The sequence below is a fragment of the Triticum urartu genome, chromosome 2 (genome assembly GCF_003073215.2).
Source record: "Triticum urartu cultivar G1812 chromosome 2, Tu2.1, whole genome shotgun sequence".
NCBI lineage: Eukaryota > Viridiplantae > Streptophyta > Magnoliopsida > Poales > Poaceae > Triticum > Triticum urartu.
The window spans coordinates 393,215,174-393,230,253 of record NC_053023.1 but is presented as its reverse complement, the minus strand read 5'-3'; positions in this window follow the sequence as shown (position 1 = coordinate 393,230,253).

Genomic DNA, 15,080 nt, shown 5'->3' with positions numbered 1-15,080 from the left:
TGAGCGGATACTCGATAGGTGCACAAGGTTATCCGTAGGGGTATTCAGTTGACAAGGAACTGCAAGGCAGCAAGCTCAGGGGATTCTCGGAACAACGGAGAGCAGTTCAGGGCATCTGGTAATAACAAGATCAATGGGATTGAATGTAAGAATAGCAGGTGTAAGTAGTTATCAATAGGGATATAACAGTGGTAGGGAATTTGCAAAAGCGGTGGGTACGAGTGTCTCGGGAGAACATCGTAGAGTAACCTCGGAAACTTCTGGTGCAGCAGACGATCATCGGTAATAAGGTGCTCTCTGGGTGAAAGTGATCATGAGATCCTAATGTTAGATTTAGCAAAATTCATTTAACCCGAATAGAAGAGAGATCAGAGTCCCAGAGTATAGACGAGGAATAAAAGATCCTAATACCACCGGTGGCGACGTGGGCCCGTAAAACACACATCCATGTTAGTAAAACAGTTTTGGACGACTAGACTCAACTTCGGACAAGGAGTTGGAAAGGGGGATCCTACAGGCAGTCGGCTCTGATACCAACTTGTGACGCCCTCGATTCAATCGTACACTAATCATATACGCAATGTGTACGATCAAGACCAAGGACTCACGGGAAGATATCACAACACAACTCTAGACACAAATTAAAATAATACAAGCTTTATATTACAAGCCATGGGCCTCGAGGGCTCGAATGCATAAGCTCGAATACACAAGAGTCAGCGGAAGCAACAATATCTGAGTACAGACATGAGTTAAAAAAGTTTGCCTTAAGAAGGCTAGCACAAAAACAACATTGATTGAAAAGGCAAGGCCTCCTGCCTGGGAGCCTCCTAACTACTCCAAGTCGTCAGCGGCCGTCACGTAGTAGTAGGCACCCTCGGGGTAGCAGTAGTCTTCAGTGGTGTCGTCTGGCTCCTGGGATCCGTCATCTGGTCGCAACAATCGGGTATGGGGGAAAATAGGTAGCAAAGCAACCGTGAGTACTCATCCAAAGTACTCGTGATGACCCACAAGTATAGGGGATCTATCGTAGTCCTTTCGATAAGTAAGAGTGTCGAACCCAACGAGGAGCAGAAGGAAATGATAAGAAGTTTTTAGCAAGGTATTCTCTGCAAGTACTGAAATAAGTGGTAACAGATAGTTTTGTGATAAGATAGGTTGTAACGAGCAACAAGTAACAATAGTAAGTAAAGTGCAGCAAGATGGCCCAATCCTTTTGAAGCAAAGGACAAGCCAGAACAAACTCTTATAATAGGAAAAGCGCTCCCGAGGACACATGGGAATATCGTCAAGCTAGTTTTCATCACGTTCATATGATTCGTGTTCAATACTTTGATAATTTGATATGTGTGTGGATCGGTGCTTGGGTGCTATTCTTACTTGAACAAGCATCCCACTTATGATTAACCTCTATTGCAAGCATCCGCAACTACAACAAAAGTATTAAGGTAAATCTAACCATACCATGAAACATGTGGATCCAAATCAGCCCCTTACGAAGCAACGCATAAACTAGGGTTTAAGCTTCTGTCACTCTAGCAACCCATCATCTACTTATTACTTCCCAATGCCTTCCTCTAGGCCCAAATAATGGTGAAGTATTATGTAGTCGACGTTCACATAACACCACTAGAGGCTAGACAACATACATCTTATCAAAATATCAAACGAATACCAAATTCACATGACTACTCATAGCAAGACTTCTCCCTTGTCCTCAGAAAGAATGTAATTACTCACAAAGCATATTCATGTTCATAATCAGAGGGGTAATAATATGCATATAGAATCTGAACATATGATCTTCCACCAAATAAACCAACTAGCATCAACTACAAGGAGTAATCAACACTACTAGCAACCTACTAGCACCAATCCCGGACTTTGAGACAAGAATTGGATACAAGAGATGAACTAGGGTTTGGAGATGAGATGGTGCTGGTGAAGATGTTGATGGAGATTGCCCTCTCCCAATGAGAGGAGCATTGGTGATGACGATGGTGATGATTTCCCCCTCCGGGAGGGAAGTTTCCCCGGCAGAACAGCTCTCTGAAGCTCTAGATTGGATCCGCCAAGGTTCCACCTCGTGGCGGCGGAGTCTCGTCCCGAAAAGTTCCTTCTTATTTTTTTCTCATCGAAATACCTCATATAGGAGAAGATGGGTGTCAGAGAGTCACCAGGGGGCCCACGAGGTAGGGGGCGCGCCCTAGGGGGGGGGCGCCCCCCACCCTCGTGAGCAGGGTGTGGGCCCCCTGGCCTTCATCTTTGGCATGGATTTTTCTTTATTTCTTTTAAGACATTCCGTGGAGTTTCAGGACTTTTGGAGTTGCGCAGAATAGGTCTCTAATATTTGCTCCTTTTCCAGACCAGAATTCCAGCTGACCGGCATTCTCCCTCTTTAGATAAACCTTGTAAAATAAGAGAGAATAGCCATAAGTATTGTGACATAAAGTGAAATAAAGTCCATAATGCGATAAATATCGATATAGAATCATGATGCAAAATGGACGTATAAACTCCCCCAAGCTTAGACCTCGCTTGTCCTCAAGCGAAAAGCCGATAACAATAAATATGATCCTCATGTTTAGAGGTAGAGGCCGTCGATAAAAATAAAATACGGACATGAAGGCATCATGATTATTCTCATAAAGCAACATATATAGATTTTGTCATATGATTACTTATGTTCAAGTGATGATCTATTCACAATGCAAAAGTATAAATCATAAACCTTATTGGGCTCCGACAAACTATAATCTCAGTCATTGAAGCAATTGCAATTTATCATAACATCGGAAAGAGTCTATGTCAGAGCTAAAAAGCAAGTCCACATACTCAACTATCATTTAGTCCTCCATAATTGCTAACACTCACGCAATACTTGTGGTTACGGAGTTTTAATCGGACACAGAGAAAGATAGGGGCTTATAGTTTTGCCCCACAACCTTTTACCTCAAGGGTAATGTCAACAGTAATGGTTCATGCTCCCCTACATCCAATTAGATATATATATATATATATATATCATGTTCTTTCCAACATGCTGAGCTTGCCAAAGGATAAAATGAAAAAGGAAAGGTGAAGATCACCGTGACTCTTGCATAAGGTAGAAGATAATAATAAAGGATAGGCCCTTCACAGAGGGAAGCAGAGGTTGCCATGCGCTTTTATGGTTGGATATATAAAATCTCAATGCGAAATAATGTCACTTTATATTGCCACTTGTGATATGAACCTTTATTATGCAGTCTGTCGCTTTTATTACTTCCACATCACAAGATCGTATAAAGCTTATTTCTCCCACACCAATCAATCATATATATTTAGAGAATTTTTTATTGCTTTGCACCGATGACAACTTACTTGAAGGATCTTACTCAATCCATAGGTATATATGGTGGACTCTCATGGCAAAACTGGTTTAGGGATATTTGGAAGCACAAGTAGTATTTCTACTTGGTGCTGAGAATTTGGCTAGCATGAGGGGGAAAGGCAAGCTCAACAAGTTAGAGGAACCATGACAACATACTTTATCTCAGATATAAGAAAGACATAACTCATTACGTTGTCTTCCTTGTCCAACATCAACTCTTTAGCATGTCATATTTTAATGAGTGCTCCCAATCATAAAAGATGTCAATGATAATATATCTATATGTGAAAACCTCTCTTTCCTTATTACTTCCTATTAATTGCAACAATGACCAAAGCTATGTCTGCAACTCCCAACAACTTTTAATCATCATACTCTTTCTATGTGAAGTCATTACTCTCAATAAGATCAATATGAACTTTTTGTTTCTTTTTATTCTTTTTCTCTTTTCTTTTATTCACCCAAGATCATGGCAAAATAATCAAGCCCTTGACTCAACACTAATCTTTATTATATATAGCTCACGGACTCGATTACATAGAGAGATCATAAAGCAAAGCTCAAAACTAGATCATGCCATAAACTTTATTCTACTAGATCAAGATACTACTAATAGGATCGAACTAAGAAAAACGGTAAAGATAGGAGTTGTGATGGTGATACGATACCGGGGATCCTCCCCCAAGCTTGGCAGTTGCCAAGGGGAGTGCCCATACCCATGTGATCATGTCTCCTTCTTTGTTGTTGATGTAATATTCTTGGCGATTATTCCTCTCAGGATACGGTTCTCCTCCTCGAGCTTATTGACTTGCTGCTTGAGGTCCATTATTTCCTTACAAAGCTTTCCTGTGACAGCTAAAGCTCCTTGCACCCAAGGGTGTTGCATAGCTGCGGGAGAACAAGTGACACTCCTCTTCATATTTTTATAAGTAAGAAATCTAACATTAGAAGGGATAACCGAGTTTGGAATAGCTGAGCTCTGTAGTTCCCCCATCGTGAACCCAGCTCGGAGGCAAGATGTGACTTCTTAATCCTCCATAGAATCTACTCTCATCAAGTCAGCCTCCATCTCCTCCTCCGTTGCTGGCCCAAAGTGGTCAGCATCGCTGTTTGCCCTTGGTTTCGGTGCCGGATTAGATACCCGGCTCTCCCCGATTGACTCTTGAGAAGACATCTTGCTCTAATCTGCAGCAGCAACAACTCGAAAACAAAAACAGAGGAAATTTGCGTGATATGGGAGTCAAAACCCCCAGGAGGTTATATAATGAATTTTTACCGACCAAAATACGTAACGTGCAAGAAAATGGGAGTCCGGAAGCACACGAGGTGCTCACGAGGTAGGGGCGCGCCCAGGGGGTAGGGCGCGCCCACCACCCTCGTGGGGCCCTCGTGTCCTTCCCGGACTGCTACTTATTTTTCTATTTTTCTAAATATTCCAAAACGGAGAAATATTGCCTTAAAAATTGTTTTGGAGTCGGTTTACTTACCGTACCACATACCTATTCCTTTTCGGAGTCTGAAACGTTCCGGAAAGTGTCCCTTATGTATTCCTCCGGGGTTATGGTTTCAATAATATTGGTTTCAACATTTATGGGATTACCTGAGATATAATGTTTAATTCTTTGACCATTTACCACCTTCGGATTTGTGCCCTCGAAGTTGTTGATTTTTATGGCACCGGAACGATAGACCTCCTCGATAACATAGGGGCCTTCCCATTTAGAGAGAAGTTTTCCTGCAAAAAATCTTAAACGAGAGTTGTATAGCAATACATAATCACCTACATTAAACTCACGCTTTTGTATCCTTTTGTCATGCCATCTTTTAACTTTTTCTTTAAACAACTTGGCATTTTCATAAGCTTGGGTTCTCCATTCATCAAGTGAGCTAATATCAAATAACCTCTTCTCACCGGCAAGTTTGAAATCATAGTTGAGCTCTTTAATAGCCCAATATGCCTTATGTTCTAGTTCGAGAGGTAAGTGACATGCTTTTCCATAAACCATTTTATACGGAGACATACCCATAGGATTTTTTATATGCAGTTCTATAAGCCCATAATGCATCATCAAGTTTCTTGGACCAATTCTTTCTAGACCTATTAACAGTCTTTTGCAAAATTAATTTGAGCTCTCTATTGCTCAACTCTACTTGACCACTAGACTGTGGGTGATAAGGAGATGCAATTCTATGATTAACATCATATTTAGCAAGCATTTTACGGAAAGCACCATGAATAAAGTGTGAACCACCATCAGTCATTAAATATCTAGGGACTCCAAACCTCGGGAAAATAACTTCTTTAAGCATTTTAATAGAAGTGTTATGATCAGCACTACTAGTTGGAATAGCTTCTACCCACTTAGTAACGTAATCAACAGCAACTAGAATATGTGTGTATCCATTAGAGGCAGGAAAAGGTCCCATATAATCAAAGCCCCAAACATCAAACGGTTCAATAACAAGAGAATAATTCATAGGCATTTCTTGACATCTACTAATATTACCAATTCTTTGACATTCATCACAAGACAAGACAAACTTACGGGCATCCTTGAAGAGAGTAGGCCAATAAAAACCAGATTGCAATACCTTATGTGCAGTTCTATCTCCAGCGTGGTGTCCTCCATAAGCCTCGGAATGACACTTGCGTAGGATCTGTTCCTGTTCATGCTCAGGTACACACATCTAATAACACCATCTACTCCTTCTTTATAAAGATGTGGGTCATCCCAAAAGTAATGTCTTAAATCATAGAAAGAACTTTTTCTTTGTTGGTATGTGAAGCTAGGTGGTATAAATTTAGCAACAATATAATTAGCATAATCAGCATACCATGGAGTACTACGAGAAGTACTTATAACATTTAATTGTTCATCAGGAAAGTTCATTAATAGGTAGTGGGTCATCAAGAATATTTTCTAACCTAGAAGTTGTCTGCAACGGGGTTCTCAGCTCCCTTTCTATCAACAATATGCAAATCAAATTCTTGTAGCAAGAGAACCCATCTAATAAGTCTAGGTTTAGCATCTTTCTTTTCCATAAGATATTTAATAGCAGCATGATCAGTTTGAATAGTTACTTTAGAATCAACAATATAAGATCTGAACTTATCACAAGCAAATACAACTGCTAAAAGCTCTTTTTCAGTAGTAGCATAATTTCTTTGAGCATTGTCTAGAGTCTTACTATCATAATGGATAACATTTAATTTCTTATCAACTCTTTGCCCTAGAGCAGCACCTATAGCATAATCACTAGCACCACACATAATTTCAAAGGGTAAATTCCAATCAGGTGGCTGAACAATAGGTGCAGAGACTAATGCTTTCTTAAGTATTTCAAATGCTTCTACACATCATCAATCAAAGACAATGGTATAATCTTTTTTGCAATAAATAGTCAGAGGCCGAGAAATTTTTGAGAAGTCCTTAATGAACCTCCTGTAAAATCCGGCGTGACCAGGAAACCTTCTTATAACCTTTGATGTCTTGGACATGGCATCTTTTCAATGCATCAACCTTGGCTTTATCAACTTCAATACCTCTTTTAGAAACTTTGTGCCCCAAGACAATACCTTCATTAACCATAAAGTGGCACTTTTCCCAATTCAAGAAAAGATTAGTTTCTTCACATCTCTGAACTCGATCAAGATTGCTCAAGCAATCATCAAAAGAGGAACCATAGACGGAAAAGTCGTCCATGAAAACCTCACAAATCTTTTCACAAAAGTCAGAGAATATAGCCATCATGCATCTTTGAAAGGTAGCAGGTGCATTACATAAACCAAAAGGCATACGTCTATAAGCAAAAGTACCAAAAGGGCATGTAAAAGTATTCTTTGATTGATCTCTAGCCGACACAGGTATTTGAGAGAAACCAGAATAACCATCTAGAAAGCAATAGTGTGTATGTTTCATTCCTTCTAGCATTTGATCAATAAAAGGTAAGGGGTAATGATCTTTCTTAGTAGCTTATTTAATTTGCGGAAATCAATTACCATCCTATAACCTATGATAATTCTTTGTGGAATCAATTCATCTTTATCATTAGGAACAACAGTAATACCTCCCTTCTTAGGGACACAATGGACAGGACTTACCCACTCACTATCAGCAACGGGATAAATTATACCTGCCTCCAGAAGCTTGAGTATTTCTTTTCTTACCACTTCTTTCATTTTAGGATTCAGACGTCGTTGAGGATCACGAACTGGTTTGGCATCTGCTTCCAAATTTATTTTATGTTGACATAGAGTGGGACTAATGCCCTCAAGATCATCAAGAGTATATCCAATAGCAGCATGATGCTTTCTTAGAGTTTTCAATAATCTTTCTTCTTCATGCTCTGAAAGGTTAGCACTAATAATAAACAGGATATATCTTCTTTTCATCAAGATAAGCATATTTAAGATTATCAGGCAACGGTTTAAGCTCAAACACGGGATCACCCTTGGGTGGAGGAGGATCCCCTAGGATTTCAACAGGCAAATTGTGTTTCAGAATAGGTTCCTGTTTAAAGAATACTTCATCTATTTCCCTTCTTTCATTCATGAAACATATCATTTTCATGGTCTAGCAAATAGTGTTCTAAAGGATCACTAGGAGGTACGGAAATAGAAGCAAGACCAATAATTTCATCCTTACTAGGTAATTCTTCCTCGCGATGTTGTTTACTAAATTTAGAGAAATTAAACTCATGAACCATATCATCCAAGCCAACAGTAACAACATTCTTTGTGCAATCTATGGTAGCATTGACAGTATTTAAGAAGGGTCTACCAAATATAATGGGACAAAAGCTATCTTGTGGGGAACCAAGAACAAGAAAATCAGCAGGATATTTAGTTTTCCCACACAAGACTTCAACATCTCTAACAATTCCCATTGCTGAAATAGTATCTCTATTGGCAAGTTTAATTGTGACATCAATATCTTCTAACTCAACAGGTGCAATTTCATTCTATAATTTCTTTCGTATAAGTATGCGGTATAACACTAGCACTAGCACCCATATCACATAAGCCATGATAACAATGATCTCCTATTTTAACAGAAATAACAGGCACGCCTACCACAGGTCTATGTTTATCTTTAGCACAAGGTTTAGCAATTCTAGCAGTTTCACCTTCGAACTGAATAACATGCCCATCAATATTATCAGACAAGAGATCTTTAACAATAGCAATATTAGGTTCTACTTTAACTTGCTCAGGAGGTGTATAAGTTCTAATATTGCTTTTACGAACAACAGTTGAAGCTTTAGCATGATCCTTTATTCTAACAGGGAAAGGTGGTTTCTCAACATAAGAAGTAGGAACAATAGGATCATTATAAGTGACAGTCTTTTCTTCAACTTTAATAGGTGCAGCTACTTTTACTTCTATGGGAGGATGATATTTAAACCACTTCTCCTTAGGGAGATCAACATAAGTAGCAAAAGATTCACAGAAAGAAGCTACTATCTCAGAGTCAAGTCCATATTTAGTGCTAAACTTACGGAAAATATCGGTATCCATAAAAGATTTAACACAATCAAACTTAGGTGTCATACCTGACTCCTTACCTTCGTCGAGGTCCCAATCTTCAGAGTTGCGTTTAATTCTATCCAATAAATTCCATCTGAATTCAATAGTCTTCATCATAAAAGAGCCAGCACAAGAAGTATCGAGCATGTTGCGATTGTTTTCAGAAAGCCGAGCATAAAAACTTTGCATAATTATTTCTCTCTGGAGCTCATGATTGGGGCATGAATATAACATTGATTTAAGCCTCCCCCAAGCTTGAGCGATGCTTTCTCCTTCGCGAGGCCAGAAATTATATATATAATTGCGATCACGATGAACAAGATGCATAGGGTAATACTTTTGATGAAATTCCAACTTCAATCTTTTATAGTCCCATGATCTCATATCATCACATTGCCTATACCATACCAATGCGTCTCCCTTCAAAGATAAAGGGAAGACCTTCTTCTTAGCAACATCATCGGGTATACCTGCAAGCTTAAATAATCCACAAACTTCATCCACATATATTAAGTGCTCATCAGGATGCTTTGTTCCATCTCCTGTAAAAGGATTAGCTAGCAGTTTTCCATCATAGCCGCAGGAAATTCAAAAGGAGTTTCATTTTCAATAGGTTCAGTAGGTTGAGGAGCAACTCTTTGCTCTACTGGAGAGGGTGAAGATACCCCGAACAAGCCCCTCAGAGATTACTTTCCATAGTAACAAGTGACAGTAAATTTCAGCACACTATATAAATTTTTCCTTACCAAATTCCACCTACCAAAGGCGCTACACTCCCCGGCAACGGCGCCAGAAAAGAGTCTTGATGACCCACAAGTATAGGGGATCTATCGTAGTCCTTTCGATAAGTAAGAGTGTCGAACCCAACGAGGAGCAGAAGGAAATGATAAGCGGTTTTCACAAGGTATTCTCTGCAAGTACTGAAATAAGTGGTAACAGATAGTTTTGTGATAGGATAAATTGTAACGAGCAACAAGTAACAAAAGTAAATAAAGTGCAGCAAGGTGGCCCAATCCTTTTGTAGCAAAGGACAAGCCGGAACAAACTCTTATAATAGGAAAAGCGCTCCCGAGGACACATGGGAATATCGTCAAGCTAGTTTTCATCACGTTCATATGATTCGCGTTCGATACTTTGATAATTTGATATGTGGGATGGACCGGTGCTTGGGTGCTGTTCTTACTTGAACAAGCATCCCACTTATGATTAACCTCTATTGCAAGCATCCGCAACTACAACAAAAGTATTAAGGTAAACCTAACCATAGCATGAAACATATGGATCCAAATCAGCCCCTTACGAAGCAACGCATAAACTAGGGTTTAAGCTTCTGTCACTCTAGCAACCCATCATCTACTTATTACTTCCCAATGCCTTCCTCTAGGCCCAAATAATGGTGAAGTGTTATGTAGTCGACGTTCACATAACACCACTAGAGGCTAGACAACATACATCTTATCAAAATATCAAACGAATACCAAATTCACATGACTACTCATAGCAAGACTTCTCCCTTGTCCTCAGGAACGAACGTAATTACTCACAAAGCATATTCATGTTCATAATCAGAGGGGTAATAATATGCATATAGGATCTGAACATATGATCTTCCACCAATTAAACCAACTAGCATCAACTACAAGGAGTAATCAACACTACTAGCAACCTACTAGCACCAATCCCGGACTTTGAGACAAGAATTGGATACAAGAGATGAACTAGGGTTTGGAGATGAGATGGTGCTGGTGAAGATGTTGATGGAGATTGCCCTCTCCCGATGAGAGGAGCGTTGGTGATGACGATGGTGATGATTCCCCTCCGGGAGGGAAGTATCCCCGGCAGAACAGCTCTGCCGGAGCTCTAGATTGGATCGCCAAGGTTCCGCCTCGTGGCGGCGGAGTCTCGTCCCGAAAAGTTCCTCTATTTTTTTCTCATCGAAAGACTTCATATAGGAGAAGATGGACGTCGGAGAGCCACCGGTAGGGGGCCCCTAGGGGGGCGCGCCCCCCACCCTCGTGAGAAGGGTGTGGCCCCCCTGGCCTTCATCTTTGGGAGGATTTTTCTTTATTTATTTTAAGATTCCGTGGAGTTTCAGGACTTTTGGAGTTGCGCAGAATAGGTCTCTAATATTTGCTCCTTTTCCAGCCCAGAATTCCAGCTGCCGGCATTCTCCCTCTTTATGTAAACCTTGTAAAATAAGAGAGAATAGCCATAAGTATTGTGACATAAAGTGAAATAACAGTCCCATAATGCAATAAATATCGATATAAAAGCATGATGCAAAATGGATATCAGCGCCCTCCACCTGGAAGCCTCGTGTCCTTTCCGGTTGCTTCTTATTTTCCTATTTTCTTAAATATTCCAAAACAGGAGAAAAATTGCCATTAGAACTGTTTTGGAGTCGGTTTACTTACCGTACCACGTACCTATTCCTTTTCGGAGTCTGAAACATTCTGGAAAGTGTCCCTTATGTATTCCTCCGGGGTTACGGTTTCAATAACATTAGTTTCAACATTTATAGGATTACCTGAGATATAATGTTTGATTCTTTGACCGTTCACCACTCGGATTTGTGCCTTTGAAGTTGTTGATTTTTATGGCACCGGAACGATAGACCTCCTCGATAACGTAAGGACCTTCCCATTTAGAGAGAAGTTTTCCTGCAAAAAATCTTAAACGAGAGTTGTATAGCAATACATAATCACCTACATTAAACTCACGCTTTTGTATCCTTTTATCATGCCATCTTTTAACTTTTTCTTTAAACAGCTTGGCATTTTCATAAGCCTAGGTTCTCCATTCATCAAGTGAGCTAATGTCAAAAACCTCTTCTCACCGGCAAGTTTGAAGTCATAGTTGAGCTCTTTAATAGCCCAATATGCCTTATGTTCTAATTCAAGAGGTAAGTGACATGCTTTACCATAAACCATTTTATACGGAGACATACCCATAGGATTTTTGTATGCAGTTCTATAGCCCATAATGCATCATCAAGTTTCTTGGACCAATTCTTTCTAGATCTATTAACAGTCTTTTGCAAAATTAATTTAAGCTCTCTATTGCTCAAGTTCTACTTGACCACTAGACTGTGGGTGATATGGAGATGCAATTCTATGATTAACATCATACTTAGCAAGCATTTTACAAAAGAGCACCATGAATAAAATGTGAACCACCATCAGTCATTAAGTATCTAGGGACTCCAAACCTCAGAAAAATAACTTCTTTAAGCATCTTAATAGAGGTGTTATGATCAGCACTACTAGTTGGAATAGCTTCTACCCACTTAGTAACGTAATCAACACAACTAAAATATGTGTATACCCATTAGAGGAAGGAAAAGGTCCCATATAATCAAAGCCCCAAACATCAAATGGTTCAATAACAAGTGAATAATTCATAGGCATTTCTTGACGTCTACTAATATTACCAATTCTTTGACATTCATCACAAGATAAGACAAACTTACGGGCATCCTTGAAGAGAGTAGGCCAATAAAAACCAGATTGCAATACCTTATGTGCAGTTCTATCTCCAGCATGGTGTCCTCCATAAGCTTCGGAGTGACACTTGCATAGGATCTGTTCCTGTTCATGCTCAGGTACACAACGTCTAATAACACCATCTACTCCTTCTTTATAAAGATGTGGGTCATCCCAGAAAGTAATGTATTAAATCATAGAAGAACTTTTTCTTTTGCTGGTATGTGAAACTAGGTGGTATAAATTTAGCAACAATGTAATTAGCATAATCAGCATACCATGGAGCAGTACGAGAAGCATTTATGACATAATTGTTCATCAGGAAAGCTATCATCAATAGGTAGTGGGTCATCAAGAATATTTCTAACCTAGACAAGTTGTCTGCAACGGGGTTCTCAGCTCCCTTTCTATCAATAATATGCAAATCAAATTCTTGTAGTAGGAGAACCCATCTAATAAGTCTAGGTTTAGCATCTTTCTTTTCCATAAGATATTTAATAGCAGCATGATCAGTGTGAATAGTTACTTTAGAATCAACAATATAAGGTCTGAACTTATCACAAGCAAATACAACTGCTAAGAATTCTTTTTCAGTAGTAGCATAATTTCTCTGGCATTGTCTAGAGTTTTACTAGCATATTGAATAACATTTAATTTTTTATCAACTCTTTGTCCTAGAACAGCACCTACAGCATAATCACTAGCATCACACATGATTTCAAAGGGTAAATTCCAATCAGTGTGGCTGAACAATAGGTGCAGAAATCAAGGCTTTCTTAAGTATTTCAAATGCTTCTACACAATCATCATCAAAGACAAAAGGAATATCTTTTTGTAATAGGTTAGTCAGAGGCCGAGAAATTTTTGAGAAGTCCTTAATGAACCTCCTATAAAAACCGGCATGACCAAGGAAACTTCTTATACCTTTGATGTCCTTGGGACACGACATCTTTTCAATAGCATCAAACTTTAGCTTTGTCAACTTCAATACCTCTTTCAGAAATTTTATGCCCCAAGACAATACCTTCATTAACCATAAAGTGGCACTTCTCCCAATTCAAGACAAGGTTAGTTTCTTCACATCTCTGCAAAACTCGATCAAGGTGCTTCAAGCAATCATCAAAAGAGGATCCATAAACAGAGAAATCATCCATGAAAACTTCACAATCTTTTCACAAAAGTCAGAGAATATAGCCATCATGCATCTTTGAAAGGTAGCAGGTGCATTACATAAACCAAAAGGCATACGTCTATAAGCAAAGGTACCGAAAGGGCAAGTAAAAGTAGTCTTTTCTTGATCATCAGCTGACACAGGTATTTGAGAGAAACCAGAGTAACCATCTAGAAAGCAAAAATGTGTATGTTTGGATAATCTTTCTAGCATTTGATCAATGAAAGGCAAAGGGTAATGATCTTTTTATAGCTTTATTTAATTTGCGGAAATCAATTACCATCCTATAACCTGTAATAATTCTTCGGGAATCAATTCATCTTTATCATTAGGAACGACAGTAATACCTCCCTTCTTAGGGACACAATGGACAGGACTTACCCACTGACTATCAGCAACGGGATAAATTATACCTGCCTCAAGGAGCTTTAATATTTCCTTTCTTACCACTTCTTTCATCTTAGGATTCAGCCGTCGTTGGTGATCAATAACTGGTTTGGCGTCTTTCTCCAAATTTATTTTGTGTTGACATAGAGTGGGACTAATGCCCTTAAGATCATCAAGAGTATATCCAATAGCAGCACGGTGCTTCTTCAGAGTTTTCAATAATTTCTCTTCCTCCTTCTCTGAAAGGTTAGCACTAATAATAACAGGATATATCTTCTTTTTGCTAAATTTCGTAGACAACCCTGATGAGAATTGCCTAGTAAAGATGAAATTATTGGTCTTGCTTCTATTGCGTGCCTCCTACTGATCCTTTAGAACAATATTTACTAGACCATGAAAATGATCTGTTCATGAATGAAAGAAGGGAAATAGATGAAGTATTCTTTAAACAGGGACCTATTCTGAAACACAACTTGCCTGTTGAAATCCTAGGGGATCCTCCTCCACCCAAGGGTGATCCCGTGTTTGAGCTTAAACCATTACCTGATACTCTTAAATATGCTTATCTTGATGAAAAGAAGATATATCTGTTATTATTAGTGCTAACCTTTCAGAGAAGGAGGAAGAAAAATTATTGAAAACTCTGAAGAAGCACCGTGCTGCTATTGGATATACTCTTGATGATCTTAAGGGCATTAGTCCCACTCTATGTCAACACAAAATAAATTTGGAGAAAGACGCCAAACCAGTTATTGATCACCAACGACGGCTGAATCCTAAGATGAAAGAAGTGGTAAGAAAGGAAATATTAAAGCTCCTTGAGGCAGGTATAATTTATCCCGTTGCTGATAGTCAGTGGGTAAGTCCTGTCCATTGTGTCCCTAAGAAGGGAGGTATTACTGTCGTTCCTAATGATAAAGATGAATTGATTCCACAAAGAATTATTACAGGTTATAGGATGGTAATTGATTTTCGCAAATTAAATAAAGCTACTAAAAAGATCATTACCCTTTGCCTTTCATTGATCAAATGCTAGAAAGATTATCCAAACATACACATTTTTGCTTTCTAGATGGTTACTCTGGTTTCTCTCAAATACCTGTGTCAGCTGATGATCAAGAAAAGACTACTTTTACTTGC